This window comes from Perca fluviatilis, chromosome 17 (assembly GCF_010015445.1).
Source record: "Perca fluviatilis chromosome 17, GENO_Pfluv_1.0, whole genome shotgun sequence".
Classification (NCBI taxonomy): Eukaryota; Metazoa; Chordata; class Actinopteri; order Perciformes; family Percidae; genus Perca; species Perca fluviatilis.
The window spans coordinates 29,108,013-29,119,689 of record NC_053128.1 but is presented as its reverse complement, the minus strand read 5'-3'; the positions used below and the strand labels follow the sequence as shown (position 1 = coordinate 29,119,689).

The 11,677-nt window shown below is 40.9% G+C and overlaps 1 protein-coding gene across 2 annotated transcripts in view; it reads right to left on the bottom strand.

The window, feature by feature from the left end:
• The window catches only part of rph3aa (rabphilin 3A homolog (mouse), a), a 50,886-nt gene extending 39,412 nt beyond the window's left edge, over positions 1-11,474 (bottom strand). The window contains exon 1 of one of the 2 annotated variants that reach the window (XM_039780629.1): positions 11,324-11,474. The gene's annotated coding sequence lies outside the window, so the exon portion shown is untranslated. The remainder of the gene's footprint in view (positions 1-11,323) is intronic. The other variant, XM_039780628.1, reaches the window with a different exon arrangement.
• Positions 11,475-11,677: the final 203 nt, after the last annotated feature.

Here is an 11,677-nt window from a genome sequence, read left to right as displayed (position 1 = left end):
TTTAATATTGTATGTGGCGTTTTCTTTTGCAGGGGTGCAAATGTTCCACCAAAACAAGTTCCTTCCTGAGACTATTCTGCAGAGTCGCCGTCTCTGCGTCCGTAGATTAGTGTCGCCCAAGACGACTGTGATTGGTTTAAAGAAATGCAAACAAACCAGAGTTTTTTTTTTTTCTACTATCCCAGAATGCATCTGTGGCGTAGCCAGACCTTACTCCACAGCTCTGTGGAGATAGGTCTGGCACTGCGAGACTAGATTAATCCTAATGACTTAGGTCTTACCTTTCCTCTAGTGCCATCCTGCAAAACCAATGGCATTTTCATCAGCCTCAATTAGACTTTGCGTTTTGAGCTAATTAGCGAATGTAAAGTCAAGTCAATATAGCCCAATACCACTAATGGAAAATTTGCCTCAAGGGGCTTTAGAACCTGTACATCACTGTACACTTTCTCTCCTTTGACCCTCGATTCAGATCAGGAAAACTCCCCCCAAAAAAACCTTTAACAGGAGGTTTAAAGGAGGAAACCTTAGGAAGAACAACAGAAGCGGGATCCCTCTTCCAAGACAAGCAATAGCTGTGTGTACAGAACAGCCAACATAAAGTATTAAAGCAAACCGATATGAAGATATATGATCGCAGGAGGATGTCAAGCAGCTTCCAGATGTCTCCGGATGCTGACATGCTCAACTAAAACGCAGTAAACAGACCTGCTTAACGTCAACATTTTGTCACAGTTGTCATTGCGAGCATGTCGGCGTTTAGCTCAAAGCCCGTCTGTGTATTCAAACAGCCACAGAGAGCTGCGAGCATGGCTGCAATCTTCTTCTTTTCCATCCAACACAAAAACATGTCTTCCTCTCTCTCTGAGGTCAGATAAGGAGAAGTGGAACTGCGAGGAGCTCTTCTATCTTTCAGCTAATCATTTTTTTTTTTTTTTTTTTTTTTTTTTTTTTTTTTTTTTTTTTTTTTTTTTTTTTTTTTTTTTTTTTTTTTTTTTTTTTTTTTTTTTTTTTTTTTTTTTCTCTCTCTCTCTCTCTCTCTCTCTCTCTCTCTCTCTCTCTCCTGCCGGCTTGGTAAAGTAGGTATTCTGTAATAAAGACCTTTACCAACCTGACATTAACATTAACACAAATTGACATGCAAAAAATGTCACACACACACGTCTCTCCCCCTGAATTACACACACACACACACACACACACACACACACACACACACACACACTCTCCCCTGAATTACAACACACACACACACACACACACACACACACACACACACACACACGCTCCCCCTGACTTACAAACACACACGTTCTACCCCTGACTTACACACACACACACACACACGCTCTCCCCCTGACATACACACACACACACACACGCTCTCCCCCTGACTTACACACACACACACACACACGCTCTCCCCCTGACACACACACACTTTGTGTGCAGAGAGAGGACCTGTCACACATGGTCAGTGGCTCAGAGAAAAGCACTGCAAATTGACATGAAGTAAAAGGAAACCAGGGCATTTTAGCTCCATGAGACTATGTGGGCTGACTTAGAGCTGCAGGGCCACACAACACACACACACACACACACACACACACACACACACACACACACACACACACTTACATGCGCACACGCACGCACACGCGCACGCGCGCACGCACACAGACACAGAGTGGAAGAGATTGTGTGAGCGCTGCAGGGAGGAAAACTCTGACAGACTGCGTCATCTTCCTGTGTGTCCCGTAACGCCGAGAGGCCTCCCTACGTCAGACTGGGTTCACGTTGGATTTCTTTTTTATATTTCACATTCATGTTTCAGGAGCAAAAGAAAAATGTGCTTGCACTTCATAAATACATAGTATACGCTCCATTAAATACTTTATCTAGGTCTATAGTCAGAACTCAAGAGGGAAATATGAAAAAGCTTTTTTATGTCATCTCAGGTTGAAAGGAAATTCAGGTTTATTACAATTTGGGGCTTATTTTGATAGTTTTATGCAACATTTCCATCATTAATAATTGTGCTTTTGGAACATGATGCGTCACTGCAACAAAGTCTGATAAGGCCAATAATCAAACAGTTTGTAAACATTTTAGTCAGATTATCTTAAATTCTGTATTTGGAGGTACAAAAAAAATCCAAATTGTGCACACTTACAATTTTGGAAAAAAACATTATATAACCAGAGCATGGTTTTACTTTGATTGGTGTTTAAGACACACAATGTGTACCATTTTCTTTTCTCCAACAATTAAGAATGAAAAACGAAACTTGTCAAACTACAGAGTAGATAAATGTGAAATCGCCGGTGTACGGGATAAAAAGTGAGGCAAAGTCTGCACAGATCAGAGGCTGTGTGGCTGTGATCAAACAATACAGCTGTTATCAGGCTCCATGTTTGTTTGGTCAGCATAAAGCAGCGATTTGCAAGAATAACCGGTCACCTGGGCAAACAGGTAGCATTTATGAGCCACCGTCGAATCCGAGTCTTCTGTCAACAGAGTGGGACAGAACTGGGGTTTGAACAGCTGAGGCTCAGCAGAGTCAGACTGTCTGTCCCAATCATCAGCAGATGTGGGCTGTGATGCTCACTGTTGTCATTTTCCGTCCAAAAGTGTCAAAAAAATGTTTCTGTTGTTGAGATGTTTTAGTGTGAATGGACATCTTGACCTGAAAAAAGTTTAAATCGGCTGTTTTGTCCAGTGATTAATCCAATACAGTGTATTTCAACTAGCCAACCGCATGCTGACAAAAATGTCGTGCAATTCTACCAAGGGCGTAACTTTCGGTTCAACACTGGGGGTCTACCACCTATCTTGTGAGGCTGAGCGGTTTCACACAAAACCAAGTGGTACTACGACAAACCTACACAACATCAACATCATGTGTAATTCATGGCTTAATTCAAACGGGATAAAATAATTATTTGTCTCTCCCCGTTCACTACCATTCATTTTTTTTCCGAAATAAGGTCCCATGGTGGTCCACCGGAAGGTGAGGGGCTTCACCTTTCTATTGGATCGGTCGTCTGACCTTAAAAACGAAGTTAGTCATCTCAGTAAACTATGCTCAGGCTGCTTCATCCACTACAACGGTTATTTACGGTACACAGAACATTCCCCAAGGAGTCCAAACACTGACTCCCATCTGAATTAGACTGGAACAATTTAACACACTCATCCAACTCATCCCACTCCTTTCCTCACACTGTCCCTACAGCTGTCGCTGCTCTCATCAATCCACCATCATGCATTCATCGTCATCCGTCCATTCATGCGCTCTGCTTTCTTGCCCCCCCCCCTCCCCATACTGTACGACTCTCCACTCCTCCACTGAGGCTTGTCAGATTCGTGAGGAAGCAGCTTATGGAGCTTAGTCTTACAAAGAGGCATCACCACCTACTTTATCCCCTGTCTGATGATGACTCTCTGGGGATGGTTAACCCTTGCATTAACACACACATATAGTACATACACGATGACTCCTGGGTAAAGCCAAGCGTAGATATAAGAGTAATTTCTTCTTCAATCCCAACATGTCTGGCTGAAAGCTTTGACATGACAGAGTTTTCTAGAAATGGCTTTACCTGGTTTAGGGAGTGGAGGAAGAGGCAGTACAACAAAACGTTTGAGAGGGAAACACTTGGTGGCTTTTCAGAGCACAAGTAGGTCGAGGGATTGAAAGCAGGAAAGATAGCGTTGGTGCATTTGTTCAGCGATGCTAACGGTAAGCAGTGTTGTAGTCAAGACCATCTAAACCTGAGACCAAGTCATCACCAAGACCAAGAGTGTATTGAGACTGAGACAAGACCGAGACTTTGAGGAGTTAAGACCAAGACAAGACCAGACCAGTGGGAGTCCCACACTGCATGACACGATAAAATGGAAAAAAAAAATGTAACCATAGGCACTCCTCAAATTGATCTTGATAAAAAATACAAGGTGGTCCCAGCTGTCTTAGTCAGCGGTACATTGCAGAATGTACAAACTGCTGTGCGTTTTCTTTTAGATGCTGTTTTGCAAATAATCTCCTAATGGTTTAGGTAGCCAAATGTATTACCGAAGATTTGTCTGACATCTCCCAGACAGCCAGTGCTTCTTCTCCTGTCTCCAACGTTCACTTACTTGGTAATGCGGGTTAAGGGGGCGGGGGAGGGGGGATAACAGTAACAAATTTCAAATTAGAGTCAAGTTATTGGTTGCATTTGAAGCAGGACATTTTACATCCAATCACAGTAATGATGTTTACGCATAAATCAGACGATGCACAGGCAATTTAGTGATATCCCTGCAAGTTGTGGTCTGGAAATAAAACCCTGAGTTCTCTTTGTCGGAGACAGAGACAAGAGTAAGAATGGGGTTGATTTCCTACAGCACTGATGGTGAGGCTCAAGGGATGGAAATATCAGTTGGTCCGTCCACCACTTTCACTTCGATATGTCAACAACCATTAGATGGTACAAACATTCATGACCTCCTCAGGATGAACTGTAACAACTTAAGACTGTAATAACATTGGGGGATTCCCTAACTTTTTACTTCAAATTGTTGAATACTTTGTCACTTCATGACCAAATACCTGCAAAACTAATGACATTCCCATCAGCCTCAACTGTATTGTGTGTTTACTGCTAATTAGCGACCATTAGCATGCTAACACGCTTAAGTAAGAAGATGATTAACACGGTTACCTGAACATCTAAATATCAGCATTTTAGTAATATCACTGTGAGCATGTTGACTCTAGTATTTATTATTTACTACAGACGTACAGTGATGCTAGCATGGCTGTTTGGATCTGTCTGGATTTGGGGCGCCCTGGTGGCCTCGGGGATAAAGCTGATGAAGTGAAATCCATCGGGGGACCTTTGTTGCATCTAATCCTCTATCTCTCTCTCGCTCTCTTTCGTCTCTCATTTCCTGTCATCTCTTTTCCCAAAGGACAATTTTGAATAAATCGGTTTTGATTTCACTGACTTGCAGACTTTCTGCAAACCAAAAGTATAAAATTATAAAAGAATTAAAAAGAAATGGAAGTTATAATTAGCAGCTTGTGGCCATCTGCGTGCGTGTATGACAGGAGAGCAAACACCCATATGGTGAGTGGAAATCACAGATTCTGTGCGTCTCTTCGTGTGTGTTTATACACCAGAGGCAGCACTGAAGCCACTAAACAAATGCAAACCTCAGGATAATTGTCTGTCTCCTCTATCTTTTTCTCTCTCTCTTTCTCTCTCTCTCTCTGTTTGTGTGCGAGACGGCTGGCTGAGGGCGTTTGTCTGACTTTAGGATGAGGACGTCAGCTGCAGGAGGAAAGACAGAGATAGAATAATGAGGAGAAAGGAGGTCAGAGATGGACCAACGCCATGTCCTGTGAGAGGTGTCATCACATATGACACGCTCACCTGTCAACACTCAATCTTGCATCTAAACCGAGGCTGTGAACATCATCATTGTCCGTGTGTTTGACTTTCACTGAGGCATGAAACAATCTAAAGTGTTTCAGACAGCACGATATTGTTGTCTGTTACAGTACAGTAGGTGGTCACTGTGTCAGAGCCGGCCATTATAGAGCCAGAAATTCTTGCTGTGAATCGGCCAAGAGACATACTAACATACTACACGCTGGTCCCACGACCGAATCATAGCTTGCGTGAGGTCATCAAGAAGCAGGTGCTAGGGATTGACTTCCAGGAGCGAGAACGTAAACAAACAATGGTGTCTTGTCTTTGGAAAATCATTTAAAAAAATTAATGAAAAACATATTTCGTCTGTTTCTCCGTTCCACCCATAGACAGTTTATAATGGCCCAACAGATCCCACGTCTCTGGACGGAGACCAATGAAGGATATTGGAAGCACTTTTCCGGTGAGCACTGAGCGTTACTGCGCAGCCTCTGGTAGCTGTGCCAAGAGAAATATCAATCATTCCCAATCTTACAGAGACAGAGAGTGTAGGTACCATAGATAGACCATGTAGATAACATAGGCACAAGCTAATTATTGCTTACTAAAATGCTAGTTAACATTAGAAATTAAACTTAAACAGCTAATGTGAGTTGAAACTGCCTGTGAGCTTCTCCTGTACTATACGGTAATTTCTCTACTGTGCGACAGTAAGTCACTTGGTTATGACACAATCGTTAGCCTATTTTTATAAAAACGTCTGCTACGGAGCCATAACGTGAGGTACAAGGTAATGGAGCCTTTTATACATGGTCATGTTTCTATAGGTTTCTATAGAAATAAACAACGGACAAATAGAGTCTTTAAATGCTTCAGATGTAAAGGTATTCGCTGTCAAAGTGACATCAAAATGAATGGGAGTCAATGGGATGCTAACAGGAGGTGATGGCTTGTTAGCATCAAAATGGCGCCATAGGAGCTACAGGTTGTTGACAGAGGCTTACCCCCTTGGTTCCACCTTGCAGTACCGACAACGTCAGTTCTTTTTCTCGTCGCCATGTTCACAGTTGAAAAGCGCTCTGTGCTCCTATTGGCCAACGTCACGAATCACGTTGTGAAATTTGTCGTACTCAGCGGGAGAATGCAAACAAAAAAAAAAATATGTGGGGGAAATCCAAAGCAGATTTTTGCAAACACCAAACCTTTCTGACAAAATACTCTCACCACGATGTCCATTTACTAGCAGCTGAGCTTGGAGGAGTTCAAGTTTTCTTGTTGTTTTGTTTCATACTTGTGAGAGTTTGTTTCTTTTCATATACGTATGTGTTGATGAAACGTTTTAATATTGTCTGATTTAATATTCTTTTGGACCCCTGGAAGACTAGCTGGTTGTCTAGCCGTCAGCTAACGGGGATCCTTATAATAAACTAAACTTAACACTGCACCGATGCCGCCTTAAAATTCTACTTTTAATCATTTTTTTTAAAAACATACAGTTCCGACTCGGACATCATTGTATCAGGGTCCTTGCACCATTATTATATTTTCTTAACCCTCCTGTTGTAGCAGAAATTCTGGTTTCTTTCAACCAAATTGCCCCAAAAGTAACACGGATGGTTCCATTAAATACTCTTCACAAGTCAAATTAGGGATCGGTTCACTAGTATCATAGCATTATTCTGACTAAACTTGGACAGTCTCTGTCCTCTGATCTTAAATATTTGTCAAAATAATCAATACTTTATGCTTTTTTTATCTCACAAATTAGATATAATTTCAGAAAGACTAAATGAGGTTTATTGACCATAAATTCCCAAAATAAGGGTATAAATAGTGGTAATAAGTTGCTGTTAGTGTATACTGGTGGTAAGCGCAGAAAAAATTGAAAAAAAAACGTTGAAAAGAGACAAAAATGTTTAAAAAAATGTGGAAAAATAAGTGACAAAAACGTTAAAAGTGCCCAAAAAAACTTGTTAATTTTCAATTTTGACCCAGATTGGTTCAAATGAGGCCACGTAAGACAAACGCTGGCGGTGTGTGTTGGACATTTTTTTGTCCTGAGGCGCCTGACAAAATATCCGGGTCATGCAGGTGGAGACGTCCACACATACCAGCATTTATTAGTGCCGTAGTGGTTTTCTGTCTACAGCTGTGTTTCTGTGACATAAACACATATACATATAAATACACATCTGCCTCTGCCCATCCTGTCTGGCTGTAAACAATGTAAGCGTGCCCGTGATACACCGCTAATCAAACACTTTGGGCCACCGTGGGTTTGTACGGCACATCTGCTGTTCCTGCTGTGCTGAGAGAATTCCCGAGCGTCGGAAACAATCATGCCTCAGCTGCAGATGTGAGGAGAGGAGAGTCAATTAGTGTACATTTCAACCGTCCAAATTGCTAAAACGCTCAACTGAATGAGCTCATGTGGAACAGTCACATTCCCATTAACAGAATTAATGGGAAAATGGGAAATCCATAAAGTTCAATTGATTGCATTGATGGCTTCTGTCAGAATGGACCTGACCCCAAACTGACACCTTTTTTTATGAATAAAAAGGCAATTTCGCCCACTTAAACTGGACATTTGCCCTCATAAAATCTATTAATATAAAACCGCTTTCTGGTGGTGGAAGAAGATCCTCCACTTGAGTATTATCAGAAGAATTAAATAAAAGTATACATGTTGTAGTAAAATGTTCCCTGTCAGTGTTTTCCTCTTCTTCTATCTGATGCTTCTGGACTAATATTCCTGCTGCATTAATGTTTATGTTGCATTTTACTGCTGATGTTTAAAGTTGTGCTCATTTTAACTCCTTTATATACTGTTGGGTTTAGTCTAAAGCAATGCAACATATTCTCTAAGATCATCACATGCTTGTAGCGTCGCTGTCCTGTGAGAACCACGAAATTTTCATGGTTTCAGATAAACAGCCCTGTTTTAAGCTTTGTGACGATGCATTTTCCAGCTGATCATTCAAGTTTATCGGTGTCTTAAGCCCCCAATCTCTCCTTCCAGGCAATGCTTCCTGGAAGGCACTAGGATTAGGCAAGTTATGGTTAAGGTTAGGATTAAAGTTAGTGCCTTGTAGTCAACGGTCGCAGCGCTGCCTGGAAGGAGACGTTGGGGGCTTAAAACACCATCGAGCATCATTCAATGTCATCAACACATCTGGAGATACATGGTTTTCACTGGACAGCTTCATAAATCATGACACACGGGCCTCACTATACATTAGCTGCTTATTTAATATTAAAATGTATCTGTATTGGTATCAATATCTGTGATTATGAACCTAGTATCACTTGGTGTCAGATTGTTTAAATGGTTAAAGAAATGTTCAGAAATAGGCAACTGAAACAGTGAAAGTAAAGAACATAGTTATGAGAAAAAAGTCAAACAATTGAAATGTTTTTGACAGGACATGAACTCTGATCGCCTGCATGAACATCATTTAATGAATGAACGCTGGCACTGGACGTAAATCAGTCCTATCCCAACTCCTATGATGTTTTTTTGCAATTTGGGTAAACTGACCCTTTAACAGAATGGGTTACATTTCATTTACTTAAACTTAGAGCCTAATGTCTAATTAACCTCATGCTGACAGCAGTTATTTTGCCACTGAGATGTTTTCTACTAAAAGCAGCACTTAAGACAATTAAGTCTGGAATGCCAATATCTGAAAAAGCTCAGACACAAGGAGAAAAAAACAGTAGAGTAGGAAATATTTCCCCTGAGTTCAGCAGGCAGGGGGGTGTTGAGTCGGCGTGAACCGTTTCTTCTCAAGCACATTAACCACATCAGTCAGCACCTGAGTGCTCAGCAGCCTGTATAATCCACCGCCACCCACCTCACACACACACACTACAGTCAATACAGATGATTGGGGGCAAAAAGAGCATTCAGCAGGGATTACAGGGAGCATGGGAAAGAAGAGGGGGCTCGATAGTCGACTGGCTGAGGATGATAGAGCAAATAAAAAGTGAGTATTGCAAATCGATTACACACACACACACACACACACACACACACACACACACACACACACACACACACACACACACACACACACACACACACACACACACACACACACACACACACACACACACACAATCACACAGCACACTTCCTCTTCATCCTCTTCTCTTTCCATCTCAGCTTTGACTCCACTGCTGCCACCAGCCTACATGTTAGCCAGTGAGCTGCTTCGCTGTACTGGCGCTTTCTCTGGAGCTGATCAACGCCTTTAACGTGGAGATAAAGACTCCTCATCTCTGCTGCGCACACTCGCACCTTCACTGTCCACGATGCAACAGATTTGCTGCTTTTTTTTTTAAAAGAAATAATTCAATATTTTTGGGAAATCCGTTTATTTACTTTCTTGCCGAAATGTAAGATGCAAAAATCGCTACCACTCTCACATCTGCCTGTTAAAAATGAAGCCCCAGCCATGAGGCGGTTAGCTTAGATTAGCACAAAGACTGGAAACTGGGGGAAACAGCTAGCCTGGCTCTCTCTGCTAAAGTAACAAAATCCACCAAACAGCACCTCTAAAGCTCACTGATTAAAAATCTTTGTTTAGTTGCGGTTTTAGGGTGCATTACGTGCGGGACTAGCCTACATGAAATGACATTATTTGCTTTTTTTGGAAGGGAGTTAGCTAAGAAGGTCAATACCGCGCGGGAGCCGAGCGTGAAGACGAGGATTTTGGATGGAGCACAGAGCGGATTATGTTGGAGCATCGCATAAAGCAACAGCTAGCCTGGTTCAAAATCCACCTCTGAGCATCGCCTATGCTAGTTTATTAACATATTTGTTTAACACATACATAAACAGAGATGTAACAATGACAAGCTGTAGTTTTAGCGGACATAGCTACAGATATTGACCATTAGATTATGTTTTTATATTCTGTTGTCATACGCGTCATGTTTTCTCGCGGAATGAAAATCAAATCTATGACAATCTTTAAAAACCTGAAAAATGTATACTGTAAAAAAAAAGAACAAATATTGGCCTATATAACATTGTCAGATGTTTTCTAATATAAAAAATACTGCTATCTGTATCAATTTTAAAATCCAGTATCAGTTGTGCTCTATTTAATTGAATGGTATTCATCTTTCTTAAATTGGTGATGTGCATCATAGTCTGTAACTTAAATGACATCAGCTATCTGTGAATGATAGTTTCAAAAATAAGACGTAAACCTCAAAGAAATATCTGAACACAGTGACAAAAATCATCCTTTTTTGGCATCCAAATTTTTATAATTTAAAGTAGAGCTGGGCAATATATCGATATATCGATATTGTGATATGAGACTAGATATCGTCTTAGATTTTGGATATCTTAATATTGTAATGTGACATAAGTGTCTTTTCCTGGTTTTAAAGGCTGCATTACAGTAAAGTGATGTACTTTTCTGAACTTACCAGACTGTTCTAGCTATTCTATTATTTGCCTTTACCCACTTAGTCATTTTATCCACATTACTGATTATTATTTATCAAAAATCTCATTGTGTAAATATTTTGTGAAAGCACCACTAGTCAACACTATAATATCGTTTCGATATCGAGGTATTTGGTCAAAAATATCGTGATATTTGATTTTCTCCATATCGCCCAGCCCTAATTTAAAGGAATAAAAACAGGTATTTTGGGAAATATCAGAAATGTTCATTTAAATTAGGCAGTTTTTTGTATTACATTTCTTGACAATCAATGGATGAATATTGCTGTTTGAGACATGTTAGTGTTACTGAACCACAAGGCTACGAACCAACGTGACATTTAAAAAAGTTAAAACTAAAAAGGTCAATTATCATCATAAAAACAATATCAATGAAACTGGAACATTTATCCTTTTTGAAATAAATGTCTGGTCTTACCTTTGGCGTTCACCCAGATATGTTGTTATTCTTGTCTTTCTGTCAGGATTCGAGCTGCTTTAGTGTGACAGAAAGTGAAACGCCAGCAGCTCCGTGTCAGCATCCAGCATCCTCTCCGGTACTCTCCTCCTCACTGCCAGCCTCCTCAGCACACAGGGAGTAAAAGCCTCGCTCTCCTCTCTCTCTGTCATCCGTCCACTCATCTCATCAGCAGAAGACAAAATGATGATGCCACCATTGCTGGCAAAGTGAACTATAAGAAAGAAAAAACAAACAGGTTGCAGCTTAAATACCATCCCCTGTTCTGTACTCTACAACATGTATTCGTTCTGGTGGTTTTAGTGGTATAAAATG